This window comes from Struthio camelus, chromosome 2, assembly GCF_040807025.1.
Source record: "Struthio camelus isolate bStrCam1 chromosome 2, bStrCam1.hap1, whole genome shotgun sequence".
NCBI classification, from domain to species: Eukaryota; Metazoa; Chordata; class Aves; order Struthioniformes; family Struthionidae; genus Struthio; species Struthio camelus.
The window spans coordinates 51,215,037-51,232,914 of NC_090943.1; positions in this window are offsets into that span (position 1 = coordinate 51,215,037).

The following is a 17,878-nucleotide window of genomic DNA, read 5'->3' on the forward strand; positions in this document are numbered from 1 at the left end:
CCACTGCATGTTATTTGAAGGAGAGAAAACACATACTTAAGTTCCTAGCTCTTGTGACCTACTTGGTTGTCTTGCGTGGATAACACTAGGACCATTTTATCATTGTCTAGGGATGAGGAGCATCTCAGAACATCTTCTGATTTATAAAATAGTAAGTCAAAGATCTGACCCGCTTGACATCATAGTTCCAGATTCCTTTAGAGATTTTCTGCCTCCATCTCCATGGCAGCTGCATAATTTGTGATCTTGCTACCTCTAGAGAAACCGAAGCTCTGAGAGCTGAAGTCGTTTGTTCCAAGGGAAATAGATATACTAGTTTCCTTGGATGTTACTGTCTCCCATTTTGTTTCTCAAAGAGAAGCAAATCATCCAAGATGACTTCATAGTCAGCTTGTCAGAAGATATTATGCAAATAGGAAAATCACATGGGCTTGTATTTAGAGCAGACAACTGAAAAGAGAAAAGTGTTTAGCCCTAGCGTAGTCTGAATTAACTGCCTGACTTTGAGGCACAAGATTGTCAAGTGACTTGCTCAGTCAGATGAGATGTAAGATTGGAGGAAACCAATGAGGCATCAAAGCTGAACTGTTCAAGATAAAAAATGCTATATGTATATGTATATGTACATGTATATAAAACAGGACTATGTATGTACACACACACACACATGTATTTCTCATTTGCACCCTTTTTGTTAAGCTATCTTAGGGAAGCTACGTCGTATTTAAAAGGGTCAGAGATTCTAAGCAGTAGTTGTTTCCATTTAAAAACTCTCAAACTCTCCTTCCTTTCTCACAGTAACATTCAAACCCACAGTTCTCAAGAGTAATCTGGTGAGGCAAAAGTCCTGAAAAGGGAACTGATATCATGAGCTATGCTTATGCTTTCAGAAGGAGACCCTTTGGGCCCACTGGTTTACAGTTTCATGTAACTTTTGTTTTGTATTAGGTTTCTTGCTAATTATCAGAGGCTTTGCTAATTATCAAATTATTGAAAGCACACTTACTGCTCCAAAGTCAGTCATTCCTCCTAGTCCTGTCACTGCAAACTATTAAGGTCTGCAGATAAAAATAGATCTGCACAGAGATGGCTCTAATCTGAGAGCTGAGACTAAACTGTAAGATCCCACACAGCTCTTTCCAAGCTCACTCAGCAGCTCTGGAAAAGCATTTGGACAGAATGATAGACCTTCTCTTCTCAAATGCCTGCTCAGCAATGACTACGCAGAGCAGCATATTTTTTACTTTTATAAAGGAAAAAAACAGAGGTCCCTTCTCCCAGCTATTCCAGCGCCTGTGTGAAAGCAGAATACATCTGAAGAACTGCTGTCTCAGGTCCAGAGCGACCAGGCTGAGGCAGGTGAGAAAAAAGCTGGTGCCTAGAGTCACAGAGGAGGCAGTTGCCAGCATGGTACGGAGGTCTGAGGTCCTACTGAATTACTGAACATAAGCACCACAGAAAGAGGGGCATCTTCTTCTTACAGTTTACCACAAGATATCACCCTGCTCTGACAAGTCCCAGGAAGCTGCCCGTTTCAGAAGGCCAGCTATGCAGGAGCAGAGACCTCACCAGATCTCTACTAAGATACCAACCACTAAGTGGCTCATGTGTGGTGATCCTAAACGTTATGGTCTCAGTGCTTATTCCCAAAGCCTTGGCTAGTCACACATTTACTGGCTCTCCTGTTTACAGGGCTGGGAAACCTACTTGTAGCCATGCAGGCTGTCAGATCTTGAAGAGGTTATCTTCTAATGACTGGTAAAGAAACAGAATAAAGTGACTGAATAGTGGCAAACTCCAAGAAGCTTTCCCTTTGCCTAGGGAGGTAGGTGGGCCTTTTTCTTTGAATCTGAAGTTCTGTGGATCCACAGAATAATAATAGTGGGCTAGAAATACTGAATGATACTTGTCAGAGTTTCAGAAGATTTTCATACACTTATTTCAGTGAGTTACAGCTTATTTATATATTCTGTAAGTACTCCAAGTTCACTGGCAGCACTTGACTTTCTATGAATTATATAGCCCTGCCCACACTCCCAATATAGTCACGGAAATAGTTTGTCAATATTTGCAAATGAAAATGGGACAAATATTTCCGAAACCTCTATCCAGTCACTGTATTTTCCCTCCTGCATGTGGTTGGCCTGATAGTAAGCACTCCTCAAATGGGTTAAGGAAAATCCTCTTATATAAGCATTGAACATACCAGTTTCAGTCTGTCACTTCCTCCCCTCCTCCATTACCCTCTATAACCTGGAGTTAAGAAAGCGCTTTATCTGATAACACGGGAAAAGGTCAGAGCATTTGGTTCAGCATTTTACTGGAAGAATAAGCAGCCTGACTCTCTGGAGTGCCAGAGACTGTGATCTAGTGGCCTGCACACAGGACCAGGAGCTATAAATTCCTAAGTCTTAATCCCTGCACTGACAATTACTTCTCCTGTGACCTTGAGCAAATTGCTTAACCTTTCCGCTTCTGCTTTCTCCAATTGTGAAACTGGGAGTCCTCCCTCCCCAGGCTGTTTGTGAGAGTTAATTATTTAATGTGGATGCATAAGCATGCATCTACTGGTGTCTGTTGTATTCTCTGTGTTTATCAGTGGCTAATGCAGGTGATCACTGCTCTGCCTAGATGTTCAGAGCCCAATGAGGAAACTAAAAGCAGCACTTTGATCTCCAAAAGAGGCTGTGCAGTAGGCTAGGGGCAGGAAGAAGGAATAAATAGTACAGTCTACAGGAGACCATTGACCTAACGGTCTACATCTTCTCTGTAGTAAGTGCTGTGTGAGCTATTGCCAGGGGTATAGAGGAGAGAAGGTACATGGACATCACAGTTGGTTGATGGTATAGACCATAAGGAAGTTTCATCCCTTTCCCTGCTGGATCGCCTGCTGGGGAAAGCAGGACTGGTTCTGTGGCTCGGAGGTGGGACGATGCTCCTCAGAGCTGCAGATGAACAAGGCAGTGTGTGTGCTGCTCCTTTTTCAGATCTACAAGCAAAAAGTATCCAAAAATCTTTAAGTTTAAAGGAGTGTGGAAGCAGGCCCTCACAACAGCTGGACTCTGAAAAGGAGAAGAAAAAGAAAGGCAGCTGTGTATGCTCTGTTTCGCTTCCTTCCACACTTACATATCAATGTTACTTCATGTGCCATTAATTAGACTTAATAGCCTATACTTTATCTCCCTTGTCATAATAAATTAAGTGTGAAAAATTTCAACAGGAAAACACTCAAATCATCTCAGCATTAACAGGCTCAGCTTTCCCGAGACTTGAATTCAGGAAAGTCTTTCAGCGCGTGCTTAGGGTTCAGCATGTGCTTAGCCGAGTTGCAGCCTGAGACAATACCAAGCGAAGGGCAGGCCTCGGAGGTTAGACTGCTCAGCCCTCCAAATTGATGTTAGTAGCCCTGCCCCAGGCAAATAATTGTCTTGATCCCAGTGGCATTGCTTGCCTAAAGAAATGGATACTATGTGCCTTTCATTTGTCACTGATCTTCAGCTTAAGGGGAAGCAGTTCATTTGGAACCCACATTTTCCAACTCAAGTGGCTACATTTTGGCTTCCAAATCTGGCTGCTTATATTTGAATTTCTAGTTAGGCAGGAAACCAGCTCCGAAAAATTTGGCTGCAGGCAGGAACTGCGTTTCAAATAAGCCAGCCTGAGCAAACATCACAGAAGTATATTACGCTAAGAGTTGGAGAAGGGCTCTCAGAGCTGCTACCCAGCTCTTTCCAGTTTCAACTTGGGTCATATATGCTCAGTCTTATATTCCCAAACTGCAGGGATGTGAGCCGTGAAAGTCCAAAACCTACGAGAAGGCTGAGGCATCAACTGCAGGAAGCGGTCTCTACTCTCCAGGAAGCATCTAAAACTACATCAATACGTCCCTCAAGATCAAGATTTTGCGTAAGATCAGCTGAGCTGGAGACTCTCTCCCCTCCACTGTTAAAGCTAATGGGAGCTAGCTCCCTTTGAAGGTCCCCAGATCTTATTGAAAGTCCTTAACACCTTGAGGTCAAAACTGTTCACTATAAAAATATTCTCCAGAGCGCTGGAACATTTTTGATTCTGATCCTGGCCCAAACTTGGAAGAACAAGTGAGTTCAAAATGGAAAGGCAAATAAATCCCCAAAGGTTCACATTTCCACGGGATCTCGGAAGGTTTGGTTTAAATTTCAGTTGAGGGGAGTTATTCAGCTGTGCTTCTGTTTTTATTCCAAGTAGGTTTATGCGCTCTCAAAAGCAACATTAATGCAAGAAGTAACATGGTGCAAAATAATCTAAGTTTATGATTTCAAAGTGAAAAGCAGAAATATGTGTTGCTGTAAGGATTCCTGCTGTGCTGAGGTCTGACATCTGTATATATCTTCATTGGTGAACTTCTGCATGAACAAATAGCAGGCAAAGGCATGACTTGAACAGAATCTCTTGTTACTGCTGCAGCTGGAATTCAGCCCCTATCACTGCCGATTAGAGGGCTAATTGAGAAGCGGATCCTCAAACAGTTCAGGAAATTGCTAACTCAAGGAAATTTCCTGCCTCTCTCGGTTGGGCCGCTGTACACAGCCAAGGCAAGGCTGTGCTAAGAGCGGCTGGAACAGCCACCATGAGGGAAAGGATAGGAATGACGCTCAGAAAGAAAAGCATGATACTTCAGTCATTATGCCAAGACAAGAAGCACATGCCATTTGGAAGAAAACGTGAAGGCAATCTTGTTTTCTTCAGAGACTTATGTCCCAAAGACCAGAAGCAAGTAATGTCTTAAACTGCTGAGTCTGTGTCATTAAAAATCTCCTGGGATATGTCATGCTGGACTTTTCCCACGAACCATTTCAGGCTCTCTCCCCTGATGAGATTTAAGATAATGTTATATACTAAAAAATTATTCCAGAGTGTCTGTTTGGTATTTAGTAACCCATCTCTACCATTTTTCCTCTCCATCTACAATCTCACCCCAAAAGCCAGCTGAGCTGATTAGTTTTTAAGACCTCACATAGCCAGGACTCTCACATGAAATCAAAAGATTAAATCTAGGCCTGATTGCCCACTGGTACATCTTCGCTGAAATTGTTTAAGCTCAAGCTGGGGCTGAATTTGGCTCAGGGTCATAGCTGGTTAGGGTAACTCATAGTTCTTTGACTGAAAGACAAATTAAATACTCACTTATTTGTTTCTAGCAAAACAATTTTACAGCACGGTCAATATCTGCCATAGAAGGAAAGAAAAGCAAAGTACCAAAAATTGCCAGGAAGCTGTAATCATCAGAGAATTTTCTCCTATTTAAATTGCTACTACCTTAGTAGCAGAAGATTACTTGAGGCTATTTTAATAGGAATAGGTGAAACTAATCTTCTATTGTGATCAACAGCGCAAAGTTCCCTCTAACTTTGGTAGAAATAGGATTGAATCCCAGGACAGGGATGTATTTGAACCACCACCCAAACTTGAACCATAGTTTTGCATTTCAGAGCAGTTCATTTTTTATCTCAGCTACTTTTCTAATTTCATTTGCCAGACTGCACTTTTCAGCTTTAACTGGAAACAAAAGTGCAGCAAAACAGTATGAAGAAAGAGGATTTTCTCCTAGGATTCCTGACCTGAGCAGAAATAGGCAGTACTGGAAATACTGCAAAACCCATCTTCCTTGAAAACTTTCCAGTCCATTTTTGCAGACTGCAGGCAGTCCAGATGAACTCTGGATAACCACCCAAATTTTTGGGTTTGCCCACCACTAAAAATATCACAGACTGGAGGGCACTGACTTGAACTGAGTCTCCAAGCATTTTGAAATTCACCCAGCCCTGGTTGAAGTGATCATTATAATCTGGCAGGGAATGTAATTTGGGTTCTAAACTGCATTTATTTTTAAAACCATCTTGCCAAAGCCCTACTGGAGACTGAAAACAAAACCATTTTAGCCTGAATAGAGTGATCAATAATTGCCTGTTCTTGATGTAGCATTCTTTTATGAGAAGCATTTATAATAGCATGTTTCTGTAAGTAAGTTACGTACAGCTAAGCAACTGTTAAGACTTGTAATCTTGCTGCAAAGTCAAAAATAATAGTAATAATGACTTAAAAACCCTCCAAACTGGTGCAATTTTTAGTTGCTACCTACTTATGGCCTCCTACATACTCCAGGAAACATGCTAGTTTTTCCAGCTGCTCTGCAGTGAGCTATAACAATTAAGAGTACAATTATACTCTAAAGAACAAGGTTGAAGGTTCTCCTGTGCAGACGTCTTGATTGTCTTACAATGAATGAGGCCGGATGCATCAAGCCATGCCATGGGCACATAGAATTGGGCTTTATGGGGCCCTTGCTGGCAGCGTCCCCCTCCCCTGACTACAGCAAAGTGCCAGGGCCTTTCTCCTTGACTCTGCATGCCTGTCCTGTGAATGGTGTGTGAGAGCTCAGGGTGACTAGCCACCTCTGACGTATAGGTCATGGAGCAGGTGCTGCTCCATAGCAGTCACATCAGATACGGTATGTCTCCTGTATTGTCCATCTCATAGCTCTGCCAGTGTTTACACCAGGCCTGATTTAAAATGCAGTGAAAAAAAAAAAAAATCCAGGCCTAGTGGGTTCTAGATCAACCTTAAAAAGAGTTCCCTTCTCAAAGAAGCTTATTGTTTGCACACAGAGAAAAACCATTGAAGAGCAATTTGCAAAGCAGGTAGCAGATAGGCTGTTATTAGAGACAATGGGCTTGGCAAAGCATTCAGTTAAGATGAGACCTGAATGTCAAGTGGGAGAGAGTAATAGTAATAGAAGTGCATGATCAGTGCAAAGAGTTACCCTGAACAGAAATGAGTGAGTAGAGTGTGAAATGTAGAGAAAGCACTGCTTGAGCTGTAGCACAGTAAAGAAGTTGAGAGTTGAAGATTAGAGCAATGTCACCTACCTTAAGCTGCATGGAAGAGGAAGACTCAGGGACAGAGGCGGATTGCTGGCAAATCTCTTACTATTTTTGTCTTCTTTTTGCATGAGACAATGATGGATTATCTGCATTTAATCAGAATTTATGACCCAACGAGTGATATTTAAAGGGCTCAATGATGCATTTAATAAGCAAACATTCTTCCTGATTAGTGCTCATTTGATCCCTCTAGGAAAGTGCTCCCTCTGACTCAGACCTAAAAAGAAAAATTCCTCATCTCCCTATAGCTCATGCCACAGCGCAGAGACACTACAGACCTCAGAAGCATCTGAGAAATTAATTTTGTCTGAAAAAGTGTGAGCTGTGTAGTTTATGTTCTTTTGCTTTGTCTCTCTCTCTCTCTCTCTGTCTTGCTTGTGCTCTCCTTTAAGAAGGATGAGAAAGCTGGGAAGCAGAAGTCCTGCTGATTCTTCATGAAAACTGATTTTGTCCTTTCTCCTTCTAATTCATCAGGACTCTTGGAGCATTAATGCAATCACTTAGCCATTTGCAAAGTGAACAAAATTAGTCCCAAGTAATCTGCGTGATTTTAGTCATTTACATAAAAATGCAAAAGAATGAGCTTATATCACTTGGTGGAGGCTGTGTTTCTGCTCTTTTTTGGATTGTATTTTCACAAATATACTAGCTCAGATTCTCGGCTTTCCATACGATGGACAGGGAAGAATTGGAGCAATAGAGAATGGGAAAAGGAGCACTGTTTCTGACATTAATAATTTATTCCCAGATAGATTACTCTGTGTCCACTAATTCTGATCCTAAAGATAATCAGGAATGTGCAGTATTCTAGGAGAAATGGGTTTCTGTGGGTTTCTGGCCACATCACTTACTCAATAGCCTTTGTACTGGGATTCCCCTTAAAGAGAAGAGATCTGCCATCACCATTTCTGACAGAAAAGGGAGAATGGAAAAAAGGAAAGGCCTGCTGTATTTTGTAATGGTAGGAATCACCTTTGGCTTATTGTAGACTCAGGAACTGGTGAAGAACCTAAGAGTTAGGGAGCTTCTCTGAGGGGTCTAACGTGTTGGTTCATGTGGATTTTTGGCTCCTTTGTAGCTGTGAGAGGACCTTTGCTGCCTGCACTTCCTCACAGCTAAAGCCAGGGAGCAGTGGGAACCTGTCACTATGCAACTGTGAAGCTAAACATCTGCCACACTGCAAGGCACCTGGGGCGATGCAAGTAACAGCATCTCACTGTGCCTGGTTGGTTAGCTGCCCTTATCCTGTTTTGTCTTGCCACTTTGATAATGGGTGAAGAAGATGTGTTTAAGATGTTTTTAAAACGTCTGCTTTAAAACAATAGGCATCACAAGGCCCGTTAAAGAACAATGCAATTAACCTCCAACCAGTGAGCTCTCTTAGTCTTCCTTTCAGGGAAAGTCACAGCCTGAATCCATTGCCAGGACAAATGGAATCAATGACGTAATCAAACAAAGGTCATGCTATTGCATCCAGTGCCACTGCAAGGAGAAGGCATTTTCAGCCTCCCATCTGCTGTTCCCTTTGGGAGCTGCTGGCATGTTACTAGGCCCAGTTTTGCAACCGTATATTTTAGGAGGATTGTTATTAATTGTGCAAAGTTTTCTGCTTTCTTCTAAAACCCTCAGAAGGTCAACAATCAGCTTGAATGGAAGGCCCAGGGGGATCTCCTAGCCATCTATCCCACTGCAGAACTTAACTTACAGGCAAACATAAAACGACTATGGTAATCCATGTATTGCATCATTTTTAATCTTCTGCTGTAGGAGCTCTGAAAGCAGGATTTGTATCAGGAAGACACCAGCTGATGAATGGTGGTTGTTTCCTTTTCGTTTAGTCTGTGACAACCTTCCTAAGTTAATCACTGTTAGACAGACACAGGCAAACAAATCTTTGCTTCTCAACAGCCTTATGTTCTCCTAAAACATATAGGTCACTGTGTAGCTTCACAGCAGATCACAGCAGATGCGGGAAAACAGTGAGGTACTTCTTTCAGGGCTTCCTACAAATTATCCCATCACAGAGAGGGATTTGCCACCCACAGAAGAGTGGGAGCCAGCTCCTTGATGTAGAAGGCTTTTGTGTGCATGCTGGCTCTGCTGCCTTGCGCCTCAAAGAGAAGTTTTGTAGGCAGATGTATCAACATTGACAAGAACAGCCTTATTTTAATAACCACTTCTCCACAGTAAGAGAGAAAACGCTGCCTCTCTATACCTACCCTACCCCCTGCTACTAATGTGGCACAGGCAGAGGGAGGAAAACAGCATCATGAATGCTTAGGACTCACCGGGCTCCAAGCGCCTGCTCACAGAGCTGTGGTCAGTGCACTCAGAAAACCACAGGGGACGTACCTCCGGAGATGTTTTTGCAGTGTGATGCCTGGCCAGTTCAGTCTCTCCTAGGTGAGATCACCTCGGCTCGTAGGCGGCTGCACTGCAGCAGTGGCTGTGCGAGCAGGGACAACGCGGGCAGCCGGTGGGTGCCACGATGGCCTCTGCCTTCCCGCGGTTGCCTTTCGTCTCCAGAAGAGGATGAAGAGTCACAAAACTTTTGATGACCTTGCTTTCCCCTCAGAATATATGCTAACAGCTTTTGGGGTTTTCCATTTTTGCTTTCTCCTCAGAAAGTCAGCTTAGTTTCAACAATAAAAATAAACGAGGCAATTGAAATGTCTCTGCAGATCCAGGTCTGGTTTAACTCAGCAGAGGAGCCCTTTGCCCCCTTTCTTTCGTCAATTAGGTTTGTCTCTGAAACCTGTACTTGAATTTCACTGCCTTGTTATTTGGGTTTGATTTATCTCTAAGTTTATCCTGCTAAGTTTGCTTCTAAAGCTCATTCTTTACTGCATCACAATAAAAATGTTATACAACCAATGGCTCCCTATAAAAAAAGGTTTTTTTACAGCAGTTCACGTAAGATGTCATTTATGAAAGTTGTTTGTATACTGTGCTATTCTAATGTCCTGTAAATAAAAAACTATATATTCTCCATAGCTCAATCTATAGCTCCATATAGTAATACCCATTCACATAACTATCCCTATCTAGCATGTGAGAGTTTGACACATGCACAAATTCATTCCTATTGCATTTGAAATACCAAAATAAAAGCACCCTCTTTATTTTCTGCAGCATATTCTATCTTAAAATGGGTCCAGGTGGCTTCATTTGAGGTGCAGATGAATTTTCTGCTTTTCATATCGCTGCAGTTCTTAAATGCATTATTCATCCAGAATGATTGATTTAGTGTTCTGTCCACATTGCTTAAAAGCCACTGTCTGTTGGTCTGTCTGTTTGTCTGTTTTGGCATCTTGCAGAGAGAGAGTTACAGAAAACACACTTTTTTGAAGTAGTGACAAAAAAATCATACAAAATGAACTGTTTGATCTTTGGATTCATATAAATAAAAAGAGATCTATACTACTGAGATGGCTGAATAGCCGACAAGACAGATTTTTATATTCTGCCAATGTTGTGCTACAATCATGGTGCATTTGTTTCTGTCTGATTAGTTGGATGCTGGGGCAGTGGCACCAGGAGGAAACGTAGCAGCAGAGGAAGAAGATGCTTGCTTTAAGATCATGACCTCCATTCCAGTGTCATTTCACACCTCAGGCAGTGATCTTGTTACATCTCATAAGCTAAGCAAGGTCACGCCTGGTCAGGCTAAGTGCTTGAATAAGAAACTTCTAAGGAAAAACTCAGGCGCTGTGGAAAGTGGGGCTGCTGACTGGGTAGGTGACATTATTCCCTTGGAGTCAGTACAAAAGAAGTGCCCTGGCATGCTCTGTTAAGAAGCCTCTGTGCATCTTTCTGTGAACCTGCTCTGTGCTTATCCCTACTCTGTCTGCTAAAGGGACTGCCGTTCAGGTGAGTCAGACCCAGACAGTAAAACGGCTGTAGTTACTAAAAATATTTCTTCCCCGTTCTCCTCAGAGTAGAAGTGCTAGCCCCAGTGTCCTGCCCAGTCTCCAGTTTGGGTGATTACATTTGTCTTCACCAGCTTCCTCCTTGAAGTTTTGATATGAGAGGTTACTCTTTGCTTTACCCTCCTTTTCAAGCCATCCTGAGTATTGTTGCTGGCATAATCCATCCCAAAGCACCGTACATTTTAGGAGGAGGCAAACTATACACAAGGGTTCAGTGAGAGACCCAGGTATTTTGAAAGGGTGCTTATGCAAAAAAGGAAAGTACTGAAAAACCAAGAGATGCTGAAGTGAAAACCCACCCTGCACTCCCGGCTCTCCTGCCCTTTTCTCTTGTGTTTCACAATCACAGATTGACTTCTTGGAGAATCTTCACCTCACCCAGTGCACAAAATGAATGGGTCACACACATGCGGCAGCTGCTCTGTCCTTATCTTTTATTTCCACTGTCTGGCAAGAGAAGGAGCGTTATATAAAACTGGAAGGATACACTAGATGAACGTGCTGCCATTCAGAGGCATCTTGTCAGCCTGGAGAAGTGGGCCAACAGGAATCTCATGAAGTTTGACAAAGGAAAATGCAAAGTCCTGCACCTGGAGAGGAATAACCCCATGCATCAGTACAGGCTGGGGCCTGATGGACTGGAGAGCAGCTTTGCAGAAAAGGACCTGGGGGTCAGTGTCCTAGCGGACAATAAGTTGGACATGATGCAGCAATGTGCCCCTGCAGCAGAGTGTTCCCAGCAGGGAGGCGGGAGAAGATCCTTCCCCTCTGCTCAGCACTGGTGAGGCCATATCTGGAGCACTGGGTCCAGTGCTAGGCTCCCCAGTGCAAGGGAGACCTGGGGCTCCTGGAGCGAGTCCAGTGAAGGGCCATGAAGATGATTCAGGGACTGCAGCATCTGTCATAGGAGGAGAAGCTGAGAAAGCTGGGACTGTTTAACCTCACAGAAAAGAGGAGGCTCAGAAGGGATCTTACCTATGTGCGTAAATACATGATGAGTAGGAAGTAAAAAAAAACAAAACCAGACTCTTCTCAGTGGTGCTCAATGACAGGACAAGAGACAATGTGCATGAATGCAGGAAATTCCATTAAAGATTAAAAAAAAAGCTTTTTTACAGTAAGGATGGTCAAACTCTGGAACAGGTTGCCAAGAGAGGTTGTGGAGTCTCCATCCTTGGAGATATTCAAACCTGAATGAACATGGCCTTGAACAACCCGCTCTACTGTCTCTGCTCTAAGCAGGAGGCTTAGGTTAAATGATCTTGAGAGGTGCCTTCCAGCCTCAGTGACTGTGTGAGTTTGATTCTGTTCCTGTCCTCACATCCTTGCAGAAGATTTGTCCATGATCTCCAATGCACAAAGTCAAGGAGCAATTGCCTCATTTGGTTTTGCTTCAGATTTGCAGCATGGTGTAACCAGCTGCAGCTACAATGTACCACGTTTACGGCCCATGAAGACCTAAGCTACCCATGCTCCCCGGGCAGCGCTGAGGATGTGCCAGGCTTGAGGAAAAGCTCTGTAGGGAAGAGCATGAAGCAATTGCGCGCCCATGTGTGGGGAGCACATGATGCCAGGGCCAACATCACAGCTCCTTCTACCATACAAGTGTTCTGCTCTGAAAGTGGATATTCTTTTGCTGTATTTTTGGGCAGAAGCGTGAGGTTTTTGACAAGAGAGAAGGCCAATTCTGTAATGTACTTTGCACATTGGATGAGGTGCAGGACTTGCAGCTTTGGAAAGTGAATGAAATAAGGCAAAGCTCGTACGGAGTATCTGTTCTTTCTTGATGTTGAGGCAAGGATGACTCTACAGGCTCAAGGTGCATAATAATTGAGAGCAATAGCATGATTTTATTAAGATATTGGGAATCTTTTTCTGAAGAAGACAAAGCAGAGCTTAGAAATGGTCCTGACAGGAAAAAAAGATTCAGTGAAGCAATAAGTTAAAACAGGATAACCCACAAAATCTTAAACATTCTCCCCAAGCCCACATCTCGAACTATAACTATGCTCTAAAGTATGCAGATACATGTTACAATGTTTAAAGAGATGCTTGAGACTAATCTGATGCTTAATCAAAGCTATGCTACTAGCCTTACTAGTGCAGTCTAGATTTTAATGCTGCATTTCATGCTTGAAACTGTTTTGCTTAATAGCTGAATTCTTAATTTTACAAAGAGGAAGAAGGCTCCGCTCCCCATTTCTTAGTTGCAAAAGTAACAGTGAGACTAACGCTCAGGTAGAAACTAGCAAAATCCTGAGCTCAGGTAGAAACTAGCAAACCAGTTCAGACCAACAAAATACACAACAGCCAGAAAAGTTTTTCTTGGTCTTCAGATTAAGGGCAAGATCCTGCCGCTGACTGCAAGGAAGCCCTTCAGAAGAGAGCAGCGCGTTGGCATCACAGCACAGTGATTCCATCACCTTTTTGCCTTGTAATTGTACACTTGTACATGGGAGTGAGTGCCTGTATTTGTTAGTGATGAATTTACAGGTATGGTTGGAGTTTAAATTCATTTCAGGCATTCTGTCTTATCAGACTGCAGCCTGTCATTTATGAATGCTGCACACCACACTGTTCTCTCACAGAGAAAATATCTCTGTTGGGGTTTTTATTAAAAAAAAAAAGAATAACACACCTCCATTTGGTCAGAAAGTTCTTTCAAACACAGCACAGACAAGAATGTTGCTCTTATGAACCTAAAGTTTAAAATCTTTGACTGCATTACTTCATTTCAGAATTAGTTTTAGCTTGTTGTCTAAAGGCTGCATCCTTGGCAAAATAAACAAACAAACACAAACAAACACCAATTCTAGCTGAGGTTCTTTAAATATGCTTTGTATTTAAAGCTTACATTCCTAGCTGTCTATAAAACACCATGCACAAAAAATGGCACCACATGAACAATAGTCATTTTCTGAAATAGAGTCTTTCTCAAATCTCCTTCGTTTGTATTTGTTGCTGTTGTGATTTTTCACCTGGTGGCCTTTATCTAGCAAGATAAGGTGAGTTCAAAGAAGACTCTGGAGGTCTATAACGATTTTAATGATGAGGTGAAGTTGGAAGGTCTTGTGTATTATGAACTTAATGGGGCATTCTTCTCATTTATACTGACATCCTTTACATGGGCTTGTGAAAAGGAAAAGGTATAGACGAGCGATCACATGCAATTGATTTATTAAGAAAGAACTGTCCCTTGGCTGCAAATGAAGGCCCACTGAGGCAAACAAACACATAACATAAAGCCATATAATCTCACTGGAGTTTAAATAGGCTTAAGTCTCCATTGTCTTCTCTGACTTGCTTTACTTTGCTATATGAAGCCATCAGATGTAGAATACAGTGAGGAACAATTACAAGAGTCAGCAACGGAGCTCTGTGAATAACTGAGATTTTGATTTTTCCTGGCTGTACTGAAAAATTATGGGAGAAATTCATTTGTGGTTGACCTGCAATTAATTCTTTCCAACATTTTCGGCAATCACTTTGAGTTAACTGTAACATTTTCTTTAACCTCAAATTAAATACTCTATTCTGTGACTTCAGCATCCAGAAGATTTTAAATTAAAAATTAAATTGAAGGAAATATCAGAACAGAGGCTGTACTAATTTTTTTCAATAGCAAAGTGAAAGTTTAGATTGTTTTTTACCAGATTTTGTTTTCAGTAGCACAAATAATCCACTTAAATTTTAAAATCATTTTACTGTCACAAAACCAAGTACTTTCTCTGAGGAAAAACTATTACTGGGAAGGAATTTCCCAGTACTCTACTCAGTAGCAGCATTCTCGCTGTTAATGCTGGAGCTGTTTATGTCAGGCACTTCACACCTCTGTGGAAAATCCAGAGTGAGATATATCAGGCCATTCATGCACACAACAGGAAACTTTACCATGCTACATTTGGGAGAGATATGGTACATTATTTTGGAGCTGTAGGTGATTCTGCAGAGATACAACTAACATCTGAAGGACCAAATACTATTTTTTTTGACAAACTAGCTTTTTCTTTGTCAAGAATAAAGTATCAAACAGCTTCCATGGCAAATATTTTCTGCAACTGTTCTGAAGATCTAAAAATTGTCAAGATAAGTGTGTAAATTCAACAGTGCCTGCTTTCCCAGAGGCTGGACTAGGCTCTATTTTAGGATTAAACTAGGAGACAGACAATACCTTGGGGCTGGCCAGGAAGCAGAGTCAAACCAAGAGCTTAAGTTAGCATTTCCAGCCAAAAATAGGTAGCTGAGTAGCTACAAGTTATAAAGGAAATACTTAGTTTAATACATTCATTCTGTTCCAGGAAGTGATGTCAAACTATTGTTAAAGTGCAGCCATGTAATCCAACGGGCAGTGCAATGGCTGGGAAGTCTGCACGCCACAGCAGCATTTGTGAGTCCTCCCCAGTGACTTTCTGTATGAGCTTGGCACCCATCTCCCCTCTTTGGGCCCCAGCTCTAAACTGGATGAAACATGGGGCATGTCTATCTACCCAAAGAACTTTTATAGGCCTCCATCACTATAGGATCAGAATATCCAATACTGCTTGAGGAATTCATTCCCACAACACCTCTGTCAGGTGAGCAACTGAGGCACTGAGAAGCAAAATAACTTTGCCAAAGGTCACACAGAAAAATAGGAATATATAATAAAATGTAATAAAATACAGCTGTCCCCTGGTCTTTCTCATCATAGGCTGGTGTGCAACCATGAGACCCGTGCTTTGTGGAGAGTTTTCAGGGCCGGCCATACTGAATAAATAAGAATATTTGGGACTGCCTATTTACTTGTCCTATCTACAAGCAAACATCCTAAGTTTGCCTTTTTCTTTTTAGGAGGCACTTCCGGAACTGAGATCCACCAGGTCTCTGCCTTCATTTGTGTATTCCCACCAGTAGTAGGAGTTGCCCCATTATTTTAGCAAAGCAAACATCAAGTTCAGAAAAGACAGAGAGGCAAGTAAATTGAAGAGTTGGTGCCTGAGCAGCTGTTTGATAACATTAATGCAACATGAATGAAATAAAGTAACGTTTGAAGAAGGTACCAGGAGCCCAGCCACTTAGACTGGAAAGCACATAGCGTTGATTAAGCTGGAAACAACTGAAACAGCAGTTATCAAGTAAAAAGAGGGAAGGAATGAGAGGATGGGGCTGGTCCTGCAGGGAAAAACAGCAGCTCTCCTGGAGGAAGAGGTGGGCCATCCTGGGCTAAGCAGGCTTCTCAATGCAAGTGGAGAGGCCGTTATAAAAACGCTAAACCAGAAATTGTTCATTTGTGTCATACAAGATGAGAGACTTGCAAAAAATTCGGAGTCTATGTCTCATGGACCTGAGACTCCAGAAAGATATTACATGTATTTTTGAACCCAATGAAGAAATAGAGCCTCTAGAAAAGAGCTCAGGAGTCACGGCTTTTTCTAGGTTCAGGTCTATGCTCTTTGCTGTTGCAGCCCAGGAGGTCACCTCCCCTGAGGAGAGCCTGGGAGAAGATTTCTCTCCACGTCCCCTTAGGACAAAGCCCTCCATGGGGCTGGGCGGACATGGGGCAAACAAGCCTCCACGTGGTGCCCCTTGCAGGCAAGAGGAGGGCTACATCGGAAAAGTGCTGTAACAGAGTTATGGCAGCATTGGCAGTGCCGCAAAGATAAAATTCTCCTTTCCCCTGACCGTATTTTTAGAACCGTTACTGTGTAAGGAAACTTTACAGCCAGGTGTGCATTGAAAATCGCTGTGACTTTGTTCACAGTGGGATGCGCGCTCACGCTGACCATCAGCCAGAGGTTCCACCTCTTGGTGCGCCTGAAACAGAGCTTTTCATGTTCAAAGAGGATGGGAGGTTTGAAGGTTTGGAGGCTGTCTCAGGGTATTAAGGTGCCTGCTTCTGATCTTCACATGCCTCAATTCTTCCAGGAAACCCCAAGCTAATTGCTGTTTTAAAAGACTATTTAATTTTAAATCCTTCCCCATTACTATACTGTCATGGCTTTCATCACAGAAAAGGTATATGCCATGTGAAGAGAAAGTAAGAAAATGTGAAGCAGGCTCTTGCAGGTACTAAAAATAGTGTATATGTGTTGGGACAACAAAGGAAGTTTCTTCACAGAAGATAGGGATTGAGTGGCTTCTGCTTTGTGGGGTTTTACTGAGCACAACTAATTAATGTTTGTAAAGCACTTTGAAGATAAAAAGCACCAAATTATTGCTAAGTTTAATTATTTGCATCATGTTATTTAGGATTTCACTAGCTACCTTCAACCACCAAACACTTCCGTCTAAGTGGTGAACAAGCTGAAGAATTCAACACTGAATTTCAGGGTGTTGATGGGAGGACTCAGCTGATGAAAGACAATACAGGAACAAATCCTTAGCAGTACATTGCATTGTCATGTCTTGAACTGTGACTTGAGAGAAGGATCAATACTTAGACTTCCTCTTTATAGTGCCTAGGTTTTCAAAGACATTTAAAAAAGGGAGAGGCTGAATTCCTGCTGAATTCCTACTGATTTTCAGCCCCTTTAAGTTTCCAGCGTGTAAGAGGACTCTTTTGGGTTGGCAATTAAGAAGAAAGCAATTTGGTGTAGGATTTCATTTACATTCCATAATCATGTTTCTAACACATGCAGTTAACACTGCTGATAGAATAAGAAACTTTTGCTGCTAATAGTGTGCATGCTAATTGAAAATCCTGTTAGTTAACACATGTTAAAAACATGAGTACAAACTCAGATACAGGTGTGCCATCAGGAAGAAAGGTAAGGAAAGTGATCACTTAAACACCAACCTCTGCTCTTTGAAAGAGAAAGGCAGTTAAACACATAAGACTAAATTCCTTGGGGCAGCTCATCAGGTGGGATAAACAACATGACCCCATAGACTGCAAACTGCATTTTGAAATGGACCAATACTGTTCAACTGATACAGCCAATATTCTCTCTTCTTTCAAATGAAGTAGTTAGAAGATCCCTCTTCACATCATTACACCTGTCTTTGTGAGTGAGGCGTTTTATTTCTTTAAATACCATCCCTAGGGGACAT